Source organism: Hyperolius riggenbachi, chromosome 8, assembly GCF_040937935.1.
Source record: "Hyperolius riggenbachi isolate aHypRig1 chromosome 8, aHypRig1.pri, whole genome shotgun sequence".
NCBI lineage: Eukaryota > Metazoa > Chordata > Amphibia > Anura > Hyperoliidae > Hyperolius > Hyperolius riggenbachi.
Genome location: NC_090653.1, coordinates 229,845,628 through 229,863,669, shown reverse-complemented (window position 1 = coordinate 229,863,669; position 18,042 = coordinate 229,845,628). Strand labels below are relative to the sequence as shown.

The window sequence follows — 18,042 nt, the reverse complement described above, 5'->3', positions numbered from 1 at the left end:
TTCAATTTTCCACTGTTTGTGTACAGATAAGGCTTGTTGGCTGTTCATAGCATGATCAGAATATTGCATTCAACCAAAAATGTGCTTACTAATGACCTCCCACCTCTAATTCAGCATCCTGCAGTCGGAGCATGTGCAACTGTAGTGCCAGCATGCCTAACGCTGAAGACTGATCTAAACTATATGGCATTAGCCCCACGTAAACAGCCATCTCCAAAGTTTTTCACATTGCTGCAGGCGTAACAGCACAAGGCTGACAATAATTTGAAATAGTTTTCATGGACATGCTGCTGCCACTCTTGTGCTTGTCTGACTTTATGGTAAAACATAAAAAAAAACTTTCTCTCAGTACCTTATCTAATTTCCAGAATGGTGGTCATATGACTTCTCCAGGCCACTCCCTCCAAACATACACAAGCTAGATGTGTATGTTTGAGGTATAATTGTCCGATACAGACATGGGACAGTATCCTTCTGGCCTCAATGCGTTATGTATGCCATCCCCACCTGTACTGCGTATGTACATGGATGTGTACATGTATATGTATGTGTATACATTGCAGATTTCTATATTCTTTTATGATTATTAATCTTGAGCAGTATTTTTGTTTATATGTTTTAATTTTATTTATTGTTTCTATGGGTAGCCACCGGTGTTTACATATCACTACTAGGACCTATGGACTATACCCTATAGTTTTTATTGTATAAGCTATATCAATGGACTATATTTTATCGTCTCATATTATTTTATTGGTCATATTGTTTATTCATTTGTTTGTGTATTTATGACTATTGGTGCTGAGTGCTATGTGTCTATCTTGAATTTTGCCATTTGTATTTAAAGGCACACCTATAGACCTGAGGAAGCGGCTGTAGCCGAGAAACGCGTTGTCATTTGTGCCTCAATAAAAGTTAAGAAGTATCTATTACTACCTTGCGTGTGATTTTCACTACTATAAGGTAGGAACAAGAGAACCCTTTTTATTTTATTATTATCATAACACCTATCATTGATATAAGTCTACGGGCGCCTCCTACTCTTCCTAGATAGAACAGGGCTGAAGATCGAGAGACTGTCACACGTTGGAGGATGAGAAAAAAACTCTACACTATTAGGTGAAGAGGAATCCACAGTGACAATCGCTGCACACTATGTCACAGTATGCCACAGACTGAGAGGAAGAATCCACAGTGACAAATCGCTGCACACTATGGCCTCAATTCACTAAGCTTATCTCCTGTCTTTAATAACTCTTCTACAGTTGTTACCATGGTGATAAGGCATGTAGTATTCAGGAAACATTTTACCTCAGGCAAACCTAAAGTTAACTCTTCTGTCTTTAAGTTAACTCTTCAATCCTTAAAATAACTCCAGAGTTAAAGACAGGCTGTTTATTAACTGCATGTGAAAATAACTACAGAGGAGGTAACTTAACTACAGAGGAGGTAACTTAACTACAGAGGAGGTAACTTAACTACAGAGGAGGTAACTTAACTACAGAGGAGGTAACTTAACTACAGAGGAGGTAACTTAACTACAGAGGAGGTAACTTAAGGAATGAAGAGATACGATAACTCTCTCTTATGTGGAGGTAAGTTTTCTCTTGCCTTATTATCTCCAGCATGATCTTAGTGAATTGAGGCCTATGTCACAGTATGCTACAGACTGAGAGGAGCATAAAAAGTTTTATACATATCTTGGGCTTCCTCCAGGTTCACTTTAAAGATCTGGAATACCAGATCTCACAACGACAGCGATCCCTGAATGAATTGTCCTGCTCCTTATGCTGGGAATACACGGTTCGTTTTTGCCTTCGTTTAAACCTTCGATTCGTTCGGTAAACGAATCGAGTGTTGAAAACGTATGTGAAAATAGTCATAATCTCATTATAGTTTCGATTAATAGACCCCAAAAACGAACGACTAGTGATCGAACATGTTTGATATTATCTCTCTTTATCCATCTAATCGAGCCATTGGTAGGCTTGATGGCTGTTCAGATCGATTATATATTCGTTTATGCTAGTCCGTCTCTGTAAAAAGGGATTTTCGTTTCGTTTCTTTGCAGCCTTCGATCATTGGAAAAACGAAACCATCAGAATCGAAAAAAAAAACGAAACCGTGGGTGGTGATATTAACCGTATGACCGATTATTTCGGGATCGAAAAGGACAAAAGGCACAATCGAAACGAAGGTTTAAACGAAGGCAAAAACGAACCGTGTATTCCCAGCATTAATCCCTTTGAGGGACTACAACTGACTGTGCAGCTGACACATTTTAAAGGCTAAACAACTGATGCCATCTCCTATTCCCAATGTAATGAGTGTTTATAGGATTTGAAAATATATATATTACTAAAATGCTACACTCAACAAGTGAAAAAAAATAAGCAAAGGTGTTTTACCTTTGATCATCTGACACCTTTTGCTTAGGAAGTACTGAAAAAAATAAACATGGCTGCATTTCCAGTTTTGCCATGACAACTGTAATTTGTTACTGTGATTCCACGCCTGACGTCACCCAATGGCCAGCAAAACAACAAACCAACACCAGGCTCAGTCAGCAGTCGCCACTATGGATCATGGGAAGTGTAGTTCTGCATCCGACAGGCTGCTGTTGCATTAAAGAGAATCTGTACTCTAATATTCTTACACTAAAAAGCATACCATTCTATTCCTTATTTTCTCCTGTGCCCCTCTGTGCTGTTTCTGCCACTCTCTGCTGCAATCCTGGCTTGTAATTAACAGTTTTAGGCAATGTTTACAAACAAACTAACCAGCCTCTAATAGGCTCAGCTAAGCATAGTGTGTGAGTCATTCAGAGTATGCAGGGGGCCTGCAGAGGGTGTGTATCGCTTCTACCAATCACAAGCAGCCCTGCACATTCCACACAATCAAAGCCTTAGCCCGACAAACAGGACAGAGGAAAGATACATTGATTTATTACAGAGACAGTGTAATTAGGAAGAGCTGCAGTAAGCCCCAGCACATTAGAACAGGCATAGGAACTCATAGGATAGAAGAACTAAGGCTGAAAAAATTGTTACAGAGTCTCTTTAAGGCCCATACACATGTCTGATTTTTTCGAACGACGGGTCGTTTGAACGTCCCGTCGCTGGCGGATCGCTCAAACTCAGTCTTATCACGCGAACGACAGTCTGTACACACCCGCGATTTGGCGGGCGAACGACTGAACGACGGGACGTTCAAACGACCCGTCGTTCGAAAAAAATCAGACATGTGTATGGGCCTTTAGGCAGCTTCAGCCTCTCCCAGTTTCCTCACTGCCAGCAAGGTGCAGTGGGGGCGAGGTAGATGATGATCAGAACATTTAAAGGACACCTGAACTGAGAAGTATATATAGCACAAGTCAAACATCTGATCTGAATGCTTGCTCAGGGTCCATGGCAAAAGTAGTAGAGGCAGAGCAGGATAGCCTAGCAACTGGTATTACTGGAATTAAATATGGCAGCTTTCACATCCCTCTTGCTTCAGTTGTCATTCAAATGACACCTGAACTAGGAGCGATATGGAGGCTACCATATTTATTTCCTTTTAAAGAATACCAGTTGCCTGGCTGTCCTGCTGTTCCTATGCATTGAATACTTTTAGCCATAGAGCCCGAACAAGCATGCAGATCAGATGTTTCAGACTAAAGTCTGACGTAATCTAGTTGGACTGCAGTTGCGAGCTGCATTCTTGTTTCCGGTGTGTGATCCAGATACTACTGAAAGGGAACCTAAACTGAGAAGGATATGGATTTCTCCTATTAAATAATACCAGTTTCCTGACTCTCTTGCCAATCCTGTGTTTCTAATTCTTTTATGCTGGGTACATACTGTTAGATCCGGCGGCTATCGACTCCCGACGCGTCCCCGCGGGCGCATCCTTATCTTCCGCTCGATTCCCTGCCCGCAGGTATCGAGCGGGGAATCGATCCGCGCGGTGATTGGACCTGTCAGATATTATCAATCGAGCCATCAGCGGCTCGATTGATAAGGCAGTGTCGACCCGTGTATGCCCAGCATTAGCCACAGTCCCTCAATAAGCATGCAGATCAGGTGCTCTGACTGAGGTCAGACTGGATTAGCTGTATGCTTGTTTTAGGTGTGAGATCCAGATACTACTGCAGCAAATTGACCAGCAGGAGAGTCGAGCAACTGGTATTGTTTAAAAGGAAACATCCATATCCCTCTCAGTTTAGGTTCCCTTGAAGCCAAAGGGTACAGAAGGACTGCCGGGCAACTGGTATGGTTTAAAAGGAAATAAATATGGCAGTACCCAAATACCTTAGTTCAGGTGTGCTGTAAAGCAAACCTGGGAGGTTTGCTACAGCCTTTTCCGGATACTTCCCTCAGGAGGGGTGAAGCCTCTGGATTCGTCAGAAGCTTCCACCTCTCCCTCAGCCAGCCCAATCCAGCAACGAGACCCCCAAATCGCGGCGCGAGCAAGCTGTATTTTTTGTTTCCTTTATTAAAAGAAGAGACATATGAAGGGAGGATTTTAAGTTTAGAGTTCTTCTTTAACCTCTGTAGAGAAGAGGTGCTGCAGAATAGGTTACCTAAAGGTAGCCATACACTACACATTTTTATTTCTGAATTAGACAAAAACATCTATCAGGGCAAAAACTTGTGTAAATTTATGTTTGCACCCAACATTACGGTCAAAATACAGAACTGCAATGTTAGGCCTTGGTGCTATTGATCCTAATGTCGATCACAGCCCCGATCTAAAACAAAGTTGAACAGTGTAAGGACGGATTTAGGTAGCAGGTAAAGCTGAACATACAGTTGTGTTCAAAATTATTCAACCCCCACTGAAATTGAGTGTTTTGGCCAGTTTGACATTGATCATTTCAGTCATCTTTTTTACAATTAAATCAAAGAGGCAGTTATAAGTCAGACAAATATAACATAACATTTATAATGAAATAACCACAAATGTCTTTTCTGTGCTCACATCATTATCAGTGTTATTCAACCCCCAAGTGACATTCATTCTTAGTACTTAGTACAACATCCTTTTCCAGTTATAACAGCTTTTAAACGTGAAGCATAGCTTGACACAAGTGTCTTGCAGCGATGCACGGGTATCTTAGCCAATTCTTCATGGGCAAAAGCTTCCAGTTCAGTCACATTCTAGTGTCGGGCATACACGGTGCGCGGATCGATTCCCGCCCAGCCCCGCGGGCGCTTCTTATCTGCCTCTCGTTTTTTTCTATTGTCCACCCGCGGGGATCAAGCGCAGAATCGATCCGCCGCGCTGATCGGACACGCCGGATATTATCAATTCGAGCCATCAGCGGCTCGATTGATAAGAAGAATCTGGGCCGTGTATGCCCAGCATTAGGCTTGCGCGTTGCAACTGCTTTCTTTAAGACCCACCAGAGGTTCTCAATCGGATTTAAGTCTGGTGACTGCGATGGCCACTCCAAAATGTTCCAGCCTTTAGTCTGCAACCATGCTCTAGTGGACTTGGAGGTATGTTTGGGATCGTTGTCCTGTTGAAAGGTCCAACGTCTCCCAAGCCTCAGGTTTGTGACGGACTGCATCACATTTTCTTCCAATATCTCCTGGTACTGAAGAGAATTCTTGGTACCTTGCACACGCTGAAGCTTCCCTGTACCTGCAGAAGCAAAACAGCCCCAAAGCAGGATTGACACCCCACCATGCTTCACAGCACTACTTTTGTGGTAGTGTCCTGTGGACTGATGAAACAAAATTAGAACTGTTTGGGTGTGATCAACGCTATGTTTGGAGGAGGAAGAACAAGGCCTATGAAGAAAAGAACACCTTGCCTACTGTGAAGCATGGCGGGGGGGTCAATCATGCTTTGGGGCTGTTTCGTTTCTGCAAGTACAGGGAAGCTTCAGCGTGTGCAAGGTACCATGAATTCTCTTCAGTACCAGGAGATATTGGAAGAAAATGTGATGCAGTCCGTCACAAACCTGAGGCTTGGGAGACGTTGGACCTTTCAACAGGACAATGATCCCAAACATACCTCCAAGTCCACTAGAGCAGGGTTGCAGATTAAAGGCTGGAACATTCTGGAGTGGCCATCACAGTCACAAGACTTAAATCCAATTGAGAACCTCTGGTGGGACTTAAAGAAAGCAGTTGCAGCGTTCAAGCCTAAGAATGTGACTGAACTGGAGGCTTTTTCCCATGAAGAATGGGCTAAGATACCCGTAGATCGCTGCAAGACACTTGTGTCAAGCTATGCTTCATGTTTAAAAGCTGTTATAACTGGAAAAGGATGTTGTACTAAGTACTAAGAATGAATGTCACTTGGGGGTTGAATAAAACGGATAATGATGTGAGCACAGAAAAGACATTTGTGGTTATTTCATTATGAATGTTATGTTATATTTGTCTGACTTACAAGTGCCTCTTTGATTTAATTGTTAACAAGATGACTGGAATGATCAAAATCAATGTCAAACTGGCCAAAACACTCAATTTCAGTGGGGGTTGAATAATTTTGAACACAACTGTACATGCCGAACCCAACATGGGGATGACACCAAGCCCCCTCAGCCAACCCACAATGCCTTGCCTAGTGACAGATGCCTGTGGTCCTGAGTGTAAACACACAGAAGTGATGATAAACACCACACAGTGGTGATCAAGACATGTGACACTAGCCCAATACTAAGCAAAATAAGCAGCAGTCACCAAAGCGAAGCATCTGGTCTATGGTACCTAACAAAGGAGGACTCAGACCTGAAATAGTTTAGAAGAGCTGGGCAATTGCTGCTTACAGATAACTGAAGTCAGACATGACTAGTGTGGAACAGAGATTTATTATTAGACTAGAAGAATTCTATCTACAGCGCAGAAGAAGGGGAATTCTGTGATATAGTTGGCCAGTCCTCAAAACCGAGGACATTTACTGTGACAAGTCAGTAAAAGCCTGGGAAGGTCCCTGGATATAAAAGGCAGTTGGCAAGCAAGGTACTAGAGAGTTAACACAAATAAAAAAAACAAAGCAGAGGGTTAAAATGAGCCGGCAATATTTGGACTGAGTAATAGGCTGGGGGGGGAGACGGGTCTGGCTGCTTCCCAGAGAGACAAGCTAAGAGCAGAATGCGTCTGACCTCCACACCCTGCCTGTCTCATTCATTGTTCCCTCCTCTCCCTGTCTACTGTATAGTCTCTTTCTTCATAAGCCAGACTAGTTACCACCACCCAATGCCTGCTGCACTTGGGCTTCAGTTCAAACTGTCACCCTTGACCACTAATTTTGCCCCCAAGAGAGACAAGACACTTTCTTCTCCATAAGACAGCCACCTCTGCCCCCTTCCAACTAACTTTGTCTCTAAGGTAGCCACCTCTGCCAACTAACTTTGCACCTAAAGTAGCCACCTCTGCCCTTTGCCAACTTCCTTTTCACTCAAAGTAACCACTTCTGGCCCTTGTCAACTACCTCTGCCTCAAAAGGTAGCCACCTCTGCCAACTACATATGCCCCTAAGGCAGACACCTCTGCCAACTTGAATATGCACCAAAGTTAGCCATCTCCACCAACTGAATATGCCCCTAAAATAGTAATCTCTGCCCCCTACCTCTGCTCTAAGGTAGCCACCACTGTCCCCTTGCCAAGTACTTCAGCCAATTGCAAAATTGCCAAAGTACGGCCATCAAACAGCACCAATTCCCTAAACCAACCACCCCTACCCCTCACCAACTACCTTTGTCCCCAGTACGACCACCCCTCACCAACTACCTCTGTCCCCAGTACAACCACCCTTTGCCAATTACCTCAGTCCCCAGTACAACCACCCTTTGCCAATTACCTCAGTCCCCAGTACAACCACCCTTTGCCAATTACCTCAGTTCCCAGTACAACCACCCTTTGCCAATTACCTCAGTTCCCAGTACAACCACCCTTTGCCAACTACCTCAGTCCCCAGTACGACCACCCTTTGCCGACTGCCACTGTCCACCAAACATTGCTCAAACGTCTCCCTCTGCCACTTTCTAAAAGTCATCTATAGAGTGTAGCGCTCACTCCTCTTTAGGGTTTATGTGTGGAAGTCAGTCAGCCATCTCTGCTCATCTCTCCCGGATTCCTGCGCTTTGCATCACTGAGTGCGGACAGCTTGTAGCAGCGATGGAAACTTTACAACTTTCCTCACATCTCCTATCTGTCCCACAGCCAGCTAGCCGGTCTCCACACAGCGCCGCTCCCGCCCTGAGGGCTCTCCCCGGCCGCAGCCTGACATGCTGCACACCCCGCACCGCGCTGCGGAAACTGCGAGACATACCTTGTGCAGGGAGCCTGTGTCTCCGTGTGATTCCAGCCTGTATGGCACACCCAGCAGTGGCTGCTCTCTCACCCTCTCCCTCTGCCTCCTCCCTCCGCAGTCACTCCCTCCAGCACTTCACCCCTCCCTGCTCTTCTATACAAACCATTTTCTATCTTTTATTTTCCCCTTAATCTTTGGCTCACCTTGGAGAGACACAGGAAAGGTCGTTTAACCTTGGAAGAGGAGCAGAGATTTGCCATTAACATGCTAGAGAGGTCAGACACTGGACAGGATCAGCACCAGAAAAACTTCTAGTCCAAATTAAAGGGTCAATTCACCCCAAAAGTGACATTTCAGTTACCGATTGAGGGTGGATCAGTACACAATACCTGTCCCCAAAAGGGAAAGAATCAGCAGTCAGTCAGTCAGCAGCTGCCAATCAATGTTTTGGAAGCTGGTTTATATACAATATACAATAATACAATACAATAACATTTCTATAGCGCTTTTCTCCCATAGGACTCAAGGGACTAGAGCTTTTTGTAGGGGTAAAGGCCAAAGCATGCCTGTGTTTTCTTTTTTTTTGGGGGGGGGGGGGGGGGGGGGGGGACTACAGTTGAGAAAAGCCTCTGAATGGTCCAGAGGGTTCCTAGATTCTCTTTGAGCTTCATAGGATGGTGGACCCCCTCTTTTTCTACTGACACTCACCATTTACGACTGCATTGGGACTGGCTGTGCGTGGCTAAGGTCTGCACCTGCCCGGTAGGAGAAAGGACGCTAGTCTACTTTAGGGGACCCAGCAGGAAACCTCATAGGGAAGTTCAGTTAACAGGATTGGGTGTACCTTCTCGAACCGCTAGGTTTCCAATAGGTTATGGTAAATTACGCCCACACTATTTGGCCAATTATTATTTATTTATAAAGCGCCAACATATTCCATGGCGCTGTATCACACGCTTTTTGCTGTAAGAGGTTGCAGTGATTGGAGAACTGTCCTCTATGAGGTTTCCTGATGGGCCCCCTAAGGCCGGCTTCACATTGCAGATTGCCGCAACGCCAAAAACAGGCCTTCAGGGATTACAGTGTTAGTACACGGTAATCCTTGTCTGGCATCCAGCCAAACAGGAAGTGATGCTCACTTCCTGTTTGGCAATCGATGACATGCGCAGAAGTATATTTCTAAAATACGCTTCCACGCATACTGAGATAATTGCGGTGGTTTTTTTAAAGTGCGTGCGTTACCATTGACTTACATGACTTCTGGCCTGACGCAGATCGCCACAGGAGCCGCATGATAACGTAGGTATTGGAATGCATTAGAAAAGAGACTTCCGGCACAAGGTACCGCAACGTGGGGAGTGTGAACTCCCCCATAGATTAACATTAGGCTGTGGTGGGGTGCGGTAAATTTACCACCATCTCAGTGGGAAGGGCTCTAACGTAGACTAGCGTCTAAGAAAGTGCTGGTGCATGGAAGAAAGAAGACGTGCATGTGGCTTTGTTCTATGGTAGTAGACATGTGTGGACCTTTCTCCCGCATGCCCAGCTCGGATCCCCTCGTAAACAGCGAGAGCACTGCCATGAGAAACAAGCTCTTGTTAATTACTTTCAGAGGGGCCCAGCTCTGGTACAGTGGGCTGCAGGAGGATCCAGGAAGCCTTTGGACTATCCAGATGCCACTTCTGAGGTAAGTATCTCATTTCACCCTCTTTTTTCCACGCTTCAGGTACACGCTAAAGACTGGTATACACTTTCAAACATGATTGCCCAATCACTGACCAATTTTACCACCTCTATGTAGTATGAAAGTCAATTGATATTGAATACTGTGCGCAGAATGTGTAAGTAAACCCTCGTACTACATGGAGGTGGTAAAATTGGTCAATGATTGGCCAGTCATAATTGAAAGTGTGTACCAGGCTGAAATTTTTCCCTGGATTAGTGGAGATTTCTTTTGCTAGCAGGCTCTAGGGATGGTGAATAAGATGCAAATAATTCTGACTTTGTGCAGGATTATGAAAATTGGTCCAATTTAAAGATGCATGCATTGGCATACGTGATTTGGATACGTTGGAATTATTTGCATTAATTGTTCGTCCCTAGCAGGGACTCGATCATTTATTTGAAACAAGATATACAGCAGATCAACGATGGGTTAAAAAAATAATAATATGCAAATTTCATTTCAGCCGGAAAGAGACGTTATATGAATGAGTCTAAGCCAGGTGCTGCATTTTATTTGCAAGCAAATGAATTGACCAGCACCTCCTGTTTTTGATCCATTGAGCAGACATTTGCATATCCATTACAGCTTGACACCTCTGCAGATATTAGATACAAACAGATGGCCACCGCCTGACACAATTGTTTCCTGTCATCTTGGGCAATAATTGCGTGTCTGTATGTTTCTCAGCCAGATGGACCGATACTGCCTAGAATAATGAGGATCCTTTAAGGATACCAGAGCTCAAAAACTTTGGAGAAACGGGGGGGTGGGGGGGGGGGGGGGGAGGAAGGACGGCTTATACTACCACCTGTCCTTATGCCCACCGCTTCACCATTGTCACCTAAAAGCCCCGCAGGATCGTATTCCGGCCGGCCGGGCTAAGTGTCCTACAGGGCGCGCCCGTGGCCGGGAGTTAATTGCGCACGACTCAGACCCAGACCAAAAGAGGATCCCAGGGGGGCTTCTGTTTGAGTTACGGGGGTGGGGGGGAGGGTGTGGGGGCAGGACAGGTGGTAGTATATGCCTGCACCCCTCGTTTCTCCAAAGTTTTTGAGCTCTGGTATCCTTTAAAGATGATGCTTCCTGAATAATCTGTATGCTGTTACCACTCCTCATGCCTATTGAAATAATAACATTTTTATAGTGCTCTTCTCCCTGAGGACGCAAAGCGCTGTGGCCCTGAGTTCTGCAATCTCAAAGGCTCGGGAAAAGAGGTGGATTTTTAGCCCAGAGAAGGAGCCTCTTGCACTGATTGTGGAAGTGAGTTCCATAGAGTAGGGGCTGCATAGGAAAAGACCTGGGCACCAAATGTTTTTAAGTGGATCCTGGGACAAACCAGATTCATCTAATGTCAGCAGGCAGAACTTAAAGATTCTCCATTCTGTTTCAAAATTTTTATTGAAAATTTTTCATTTAACATTGCATAAAGTTGGTGCAGGAAAGACCTGCTATCACAGTCAGGATACAGCATTGAGTAGCTATAATATAGCTGAGTTCCCAAAATTTCCATCTTCTGCTAAACTCATTTATTCTGGAGATATTGTCCTGACTCTATTCTGGAGAATGGGCCGAGGCCCCAACACAAAACACACAAAGCACATACAGGAACGGATGCAAAAGGAAAGAGCTAGAAGTGAAGAGAGTAGTAGAGGGGGAGGAGGGGGGGGGAGGGGTGAATGGGGAGGGGTTTGAGGAAAGATTCTCCATTCTACTGGCCACCACCAGTGAAGAGTTTGCTGTACTGGGGAGATGTGTAAACTGTGAAGGGCATTGGCTAGGAGTCTGGCTGCTGCAATCTGTACTAGTTGTAAGGTAGAACTTTATCCAGGGATCTGGGCAGCACAGTGGTGTAGTGGTTAGCTCTCTCAGCTTGCAGTGCTGGGTCCTCGGTTTGAATCCCAGCCAGGGCACTATCTGCATGGACTTTGTATGTTCTCCCTGAGCCTTTATGGGTTTCCTCCAGTTAACCCAGTTTCCTCCCACATCCCCAAAAACATATAAATAAATTGAGAAAAAGAGAGAACACCAAGAGCCCAATATAGTGTAGTATGTACTGGTAAGGTATAATTGATAGAGTAATAATATTAATTTAATACTCACAAACCAGGGTTACCAAGTAGGCAACCACTGTCAAAGCAGGTGGGGAGATTGTCCTGACCCCTCTGTGCACAGAGGCGCTCAGTGTTGATGATACTGGCAGATGCTGTTTACTCCTATCTGTTATTGCCTGATGAAGCGGGTTTGTATCCCGTGAAACGCGTTGCACTTTATTTGGAGTATCCAATAAAATTGTTTTGACTGAAAATCCACAGTCGTGTGTTCTGCTTGGAGGGGGTGAGTCCACCACTGCCTCCTCTATTACCAAGATGGGTTTTTAAGTTCTTTTAGTGTTTTTTATTCTATTGGCGCCTCTGTTATCCTATTATATAAATAAATTGGACTTAGACTATGTTTTGCTGGGAATACACGGGTCAATTCTGGCGCCCGATCAGTTTGCCCGCTCGATTCTCGTATCTTCCGTTCGTTTTTCTTATCTTTTTTCAATTCACTTCAATGACAAATCGAGCGGCAAAACGATCGAACGGTGATCGGACATGTCGAAAATTATCTATCTAACCATCTTATCAGCTCAGAATCGACCCATGAATTCCCAGCATTACATAGACTACACTACACTAGTCATATGGTAGGGATTAGATTGTTAACCCCCCCTGAGGGACAGTTAACAATCTAATCCCTACCAGTTAGCTCTGCCCACATCCTGTCACGGCCACACCCATTTTTTGCCATGGCACACCTCGCGCGCTGCCCTACTGTTCTGTTACGGCCCCCAGTCAAACTTGAGAACCCAATGTGCCCCTCAAGTCAAAAAGTTTTCCCACCCGTTTTAGGCTCATTGTATTGATTGTCTTCATTCAACAGCACTTTTTAAGGTGAGTACACATCTTTGACTGCTGTCGCCCGTCGAGGATCGTGACCTGATCCCTCAGACGACATCGCTGGGCCAGGATGTGCTGACGGAAAGTCAGCTGTGTAGTTTACAACGCATTCTGTTGCTATGCAGGGGGAGGAGGGAGAGGGACGATGGAGTGGTGCGTACGTGAGGACACATGGCGGGCGTGGGAGTGGCGTGCACAATTAAGTTGATCCGCAGTCCGCTCGCTTGTGAGGTGCCAGTTGGGGGTGCTGTACTCACGCCTATCAGCTGAGGTGGTCATTATCGGCAGATAATGCCGATAGCAGAGTTTTCCCCGAAGTAACTAGTGATTTGCAGAATGCTAATCAGATCTGGTAACTGCTGAAGAATTAACTGGCATCGGATTTATTAATCAGCTGTTGGTTATCTAATGATAATCCATATTTACAGTTCCACCTGTGACATTTTTCAGATCTTGTTGAACTGGAATTTGCAGGTGTTGATTTTTAAAAAAAATCATCCTTAGAAGCCATACGATCCTCCAGTCCCCCGATCCCCCGCCGCAGCTCACTTTCACTTTCTGCACCATCCACTGCACCTGCGCGCATCCTCGTACGCACTTCTGTCGCCGAGAAGTCGTGCTGTGACCCGGAACAGAAAGACTGCGGGACCTGTCTGCGCATGCGCAGGCCTACAGGCTTCTTCCCCCTCCCTCTGCCGCGTGTCATATTGCTGTTCACACGCGGAGGGGAGGAAGCAGAATGTAGGCCTGCGCATGCACAGAGAGTACCCACAGTCTTCTTGTTCCAGGTCACAGCGTGACCTTCTTTCAGAGTCGCCGATTACAATGTAATTCATAGCCGCCAGTCCAGGAGGAGTAGCACTTACATAAGGGGCTGGTGAGTGTATCCTTAATACCAAATAGACGTGGGTATGCTTAAATGCATAACCAAGATCTCTGCTCAGGATCCCTTTAACCCTATGCTTATGTAGGGGGCAGCTGCAAAGTATTTAGTGCTCTCCATACTTCACTATACAGATATATCTAATGAAAATGAATACAATGAGAATATATTTTGTTTTGCCGTATAGTGTTAATCTGAGCACTGACACACATGGAGTAAACATGCCCATGCTACAAAGAAAATGTTTTGCCGAACTGTAAATATACAGTATGGTCGATATTGATGTCTTCTTTAAAGGAAATACTCCCCCAAGTGGACATTTTCTTTAATAGCAGCTGAACTTGGCTGTCCTCTGTACGTCTCGCCTGTAAATGAACCACAAGTCACAATATGATATACCTGTGTGTGTATATATATTGGTTTGCAAAAGTATTCAGCCCCCCTTTCCACATTTTGTCATATTACTGCCACAAACATGAATCAGTTTTATTGGAATTCCACGTGAAAGACCAATGTAAAAGTGGTGTACACATGAGAAGTGGAACGAAAATCATACATGATTCCAAACATTTTTTACAAATAAATAACTACAAAGTGGGGTGTGCGTAATTATTCAGCCCCCTTTGGTCTGAGTGCACTCAGTTGCCCGTAGACATTGCCTGATGAGTGCTAATGACTAAATAGAGTGCACCTTTGTGTCATCTAATGTCAGTACAAATACAGCTGTTCTGTGATGGCCTCAGAGGTTGTCTAAGAGAATATTGGGAGCAACAACACCATGAAGTCCAAAGAACACACAAGACAGGTCAGGGATAAAGTTATTGAGAAATGTAAAGCAGGCTTAGGCTACAAAAAGATTTCCAAAGCCTTGAACATCCCCCGATGCACTGTTCAAGCGATCATTCAGAAATGGAAGGAGTATGGCACAACTGTAAACCTACCAAGACAAGGCCGTCCACCTAAACTCACAGGCCGGACAAGGAGAGCGCTGATCAGAAATGCAGTCAAGAGGCCCATGGTGACTCTGGAGGAGCTGCAGAGATTTACAGCTCGGGTGGGGGAATCTGTCCATAGGACAACTATTAGTCATGCACTGTACAAAGTTGGCCTTTATGGAAGAGTGGCAAGAAGAAAGCCATTGTTAACAGAAAAGCATAAGAAGTCCCGTTTGCAGTTTGCCACAAGCCATGTGGGGGACACAGCAGCCATGTAGAAGAAGGTGCTCTGGTCAGATGAGACCAAAATGAAACTTTTTGGCCAAAATGCAAAACGCTATGTGCGGTGGAAAACTAACACTGCACGTCATTCTGAACACACCATCCCCACTGTCAAATATGGTGGCAACAGCATCATGCTCTGGGGTTACTTCTCTTCAGCAGGGACAGGGAAGCTGGTCAAAATTGATGGGAAGATGGATGGAGCCAATTACAGGGCAATCTTGGAAGAAAACCTCTTGGAGTCTGCAAAAGACTTGAGACTGGGGTGGAGGTTCACCTTCCAGCAGGACAACGACCCTAAACATAAAGCCAGGGAAACAATGGAATGGTTTAAACACATCCATGTGTTAGAATAGCCCAGTCAAAGTCCAGATCTAAATGCAATTGAGAATCTGTGGCAGGATCTGAAAACTGCTGATTACAAATGCTGCCCATCTAATCAGACTGAGCTGGACCTGTTTTGCAAAGAAGAATGGGCAAGGATTTCAGTCTCTAGATGTGCAAAGCTGGTAGAGACATACCCTAAAAGACTGGCAGCTGTACTTGCAGCAAAAGGTGGTTCTACAAAGTATTGACTCAGGGGGCTGAATAATTACGCACACCCCACTTTGCAGTTATTTATTTATTTATTTTTAATGTTTGGAATCATGTATGATTTTCGTTCCACTTCCCACGTGTACACCACTTTGTATTGGTCTTTCATGTGGAATTCCAATAAAATTGATTCATGTTTGTGGCAGTGATATGATAAAATGTGGAAAACTTCAAAAACTTCAAATACTCTGTATACATACACACACACACACACACACACATGTGTATATATGTGTGTGTGTGTGTGCGTGTGTGTGTGTATGTATATATATATATATATATATATATATATATATATATATATATATATATATATATATATATATATATATATATATATATGTGTGTTTATTTATGTTTTCCTATCAACAGGTTGTGTTGTGACCCAGAAGGGTATGCTCTACACTATCCGGCAGTGTCTGGATAGTGTACTGTTTAAAGATACTCTGAAGTCTCATGAAAATCATCTTTTTATTTAAAAAATGTATTTAACATGCTAGCCCTACCTAAAACGCTGCATCCCCACAGCTGTAATCGAACTAAATCCCCCCCTAACTCCCCAGGGGCAATCCGGGCAGGGCTTCCATGAGAGGCAGAGCTATGAGCCGCAGCTCTGCCTCTCAGCACGTCTGTCAGCCCGGATCACCGCCTCTCCTGCGCCCCTCTCAGTCTTCCTTCACTGATAAGGGCGGGGGAGAGGCAGAGATCCACCTCTGATAGACGCAAATAGAGGCAGAGCTGCTAGTGAAAGCTCTGCCTCCAACAGCAGCAAAATCCACGCCCAAGAAAGTTGTGGATTTTGCGGGGGAGAGGGAGGGGGGGTTAGGGGGGATTTAGTTAGATTACAGCCACGTGGATGCGGCGTTTTAGGTAGGGCTAGCGTGTTAAACACATTTTTCAAATAAAAAGATGATTTTTATGACACTTCAGTGTCTCTTTAAGGCCTCTGCCTCTGACACAGGGTTGGAATCTCGGCTCTTCCTGTTCAGTAAGCCAGCACCTATTCAGTGAGGAAACCTTGGGCAAGACTAACACTGCTGCTGCCTATAGCAAGCGCTACTGGCTACACCTCTGGCGCTTTGAGTCCGCCAGTGCCTAGAGGTAACCCACGCAAACTTGGGAAGAGGCGAGCATACAAATAGCACCTTGGCTGGGATTCGAACCAGGGGCCCAGCACTGCAAGGTGAGAGCTGTGATTTGTAGTTACACCCCGATTGCAACCAGATTTTAACAGATCCGTTGCAGACTGACAAGGGGTCCTATTTATAAAATAGGACCCCTTCACTGTCAGTTTTCTGATGTGGTCAAATGAACAAAAAATGCCAGGTTTCTGCTGTAGTGGGTAGCATTAAAGTGAACCTAAAGTTAAAAAAATGCCAATTTACTTACCTGGGGCTTCTACCGGCCAATAACACACTATTTCTAACCTAAAGGAGGACCAAACCATTAAAATATAACTTTTATTGATGCGATTAAAAAGTTGTAGCCGCTGAGGGTAGTTAGTGAAATACTAATACTATCAAGGAGTTGGGCACAGGTAAGTACATAGATCCTCAGGCCTATATTGCTGTCTAGGCACACAGGGCCCAACCACCTCAACTGCTTGCTAACAGTAGTAGTTGGCTTACATATGAGGTAAATACCCTACCACCAACCCTACATGTTTCAATGGGGGGGGGGCTTCGTCAGGGGTATAAAGTGCTCAGTGACAAGGTGCCAGTGCTACATGCAAAGAGAACATTAAATATACATTTCAAATATGATAAAGAACAAACAGCTGTGTTGAGGGGTGGGTGTGTGTCAGGGCTCAGTGCCCGCCCACTGCCCTCCAGGCAATTGGTGAACTTACCAACCTGCTACTGTATTAGTGTATTACATCCCTTTGATTTCTAAATTGTATAGGGCTTGTTGGGTAGATGGTATACAGAACCCCCATAGTGGGGCAGCGAGCGGTTAACTCCAAAAGTTTTACTTAGCTTCTTCCAACCCCCTAAAGTCCTCCTGGTCCCTCGCCTTCATCCCGTGCTCAGCCGTTCCTCTGCTGTCCTCCTCCATAATCTGGTAGACTGACTAGTCAGTCAGCCACTGCACATGGGCAGCAATGGCTGCAAGTGTCCTCTATTGCGGTCCCACAGCCGGGAGCATTCTGTGCAAGCGCAGCAGCAATTTTTGCTTGCTGCACAAGCGCAGAGTGCTCCAGGCCATGGAAACGCGATAGAGGATGCGCGCAGGACGGGGCCGCACATCCAACATTGGAGGAAGACACTGGAGGAATGGCGGATAAAGGCGAGGGACCTGGAAGACTTTAGGGGGCTGGAAGAAGTTCCAGGTAAGTAAATGGCAGGTTTTCTTTACAGGGTATCGGAAGTGAAAATAAACTTGTGATATAATGACTTGTATGTGCAGTATAGCTAAGAAATAGGACATTAGCAG

At 44.9% G+C, this 18,042-nt stretch overlaps 1 protein-coding gene across 1 annotated transcript in view; it reads right to left on the bottom strand.

Moving 5' to 3' along the window:
- NIBAN2 (niban apoptosis regulator 2) overlaps positions 1-8,354 on the bottom strand; it is a 127,831-nt gene extending 119,477 nt beyond the window's left edge. Inside the window, exon 1 of the mRNA XM_068248284.1 lies at positions 8,269-8,354. The gene's annotated coding sequence lies outside the window, so the exon portion shown is untranslated. The remainder of the gene's footprint in view (positions 1-8,268) is intronic.
- Positions 8,355-18,042: the final 9,688 nt, after the last annotated feature.